Raw genomic sequence first — 1,265 nt, 5'->3', positions numbered from 1 at the left:
TTGTTCATTCATTTTTTTTTTTTTTGGATATAAGAAAGATAATAGAAATTAAAAGGGGAAAGGGAAAAAAAAAAGTTTGAGAGTCAAACTAGTGATTACATAATGACTAATTTCTCAACCAACTTACTTGGGTCTTAGGGATTCTTCTTATTTAACTTGAATATTCACACAATACAATAAAAGTGAAAGCATCATTATGTGGTGTTAATACATAATAATGTCACTTTTTGAAATTTCTAATATATCTTTAATGACAAGGATAAATTTGTTTAGGTTTATTAAAAAAAAATTTCCCATAATTAGTAGAGAACCATTTGAATCAATGGTGGTTATTTATTGAGATTATCCACTTTTTCGCATTAACTTCCAATTTCGACATAATCCACTCATGTACTTCCATTATCTTTACATACGATTATCTAAAAGATTTTGACCAATTAAAATATATTATAAAGAGATAATTTTAAAAATATATAATTTTTATTACCTACACACATGTTAGGGTGTGCTTCAACCACTAGTAACATTTCCTTGATATGCCAATAGCAAAGATTAGGGAACAAAACTAGGATGAAACCAAAACTTAGGGCGCGAAATATGTTTAAAGTGAAACATGAGTGGCTAAAATGAAATGACGGAAGCGAGTGCTACTGAAGCGAGTAAAATATATGTTCTTTATTTTGACAGCCAAACAGGCTCTCGTAGCTCAGTTGGTTAGAGCACCCGTTTAGTAAGCGGGAGGTCTTGAGTTCGACTCTCAACGAGAGCAAACTAAATGACTATTTCTTAGTTTTTTTTAACCTTTTCCTGAAACCTGACGGCCTATGAAGCTTTTCTCCACATGCTGCTGCCCTGGCGAGGCAATGGGAATGGTGCCTGGTATCTGCCGGAAGTCTCTCTGATGATGGAAAAATTACAACAACATAGATTCCTATAGCACTATTGGTTCAGAAATCAGAAAGAAGTGCCTCAAATTCTTAGAAACTTTCACGAGTTGCAGTGAATTATTCTGTGTACTTTTTTTTTTTTTTGGATGTTAGATTGAGGGTGAAATAGACAGCGAAATATTCTATTGCTTGTGAACTTGAACTTGGATGCTACTACCAATTTTAGTGATGCACTCATACGAACTCCTTTATTATGGTGACTCTTCTAGTTTCTTGAGATGTTTAGAGCTGAGAATAAGTTGCACTTTCAGCTAAATATTTTTTTTTATATTAGGGTTTAACAGTTGTCAAAAAATGTATATATGGGGGTATAACAAG

At 32.7% G+C, this 1,265-nt stretch overlaps 1 non-coding gene across 1 annotated transcript; it reads left to right on the top strand.

Annotated features, from left to right (window-relative positions):
• The first annotated feature begins 695 nt into the window (after window positions 1-695).
• On the top strand, window positions 696-769 carry TRNAT-AGU. The gene has a single exon. It is a non-coding gene; the product is annotated as a tRNA-Thr (tRNA).
• The last annotated feature ends 496 nt before the right edge of the window (window positions 770-1,265 follow it).

Source organism: Coffea eugenioides, chromosome 3, assembly GCF_003713205.1.
Source record: "Coffea eugenioides isolate CCC68of chromosome 3, Ceug_1.0, whole genome shotgun sequence".
NCBI classification, from domain to species: Eukaryota; Viridiplantae; Streptophyta; class Magnoliopsida; order Gentianales; family Rubiaceae; genus Coffea; species Coffea eugenioides.
The sequence above is the reverse complement of the archived record's forward strand: the minus strand, read 5'-3'. Positions and strand labels throughout refer to the sequence as shown.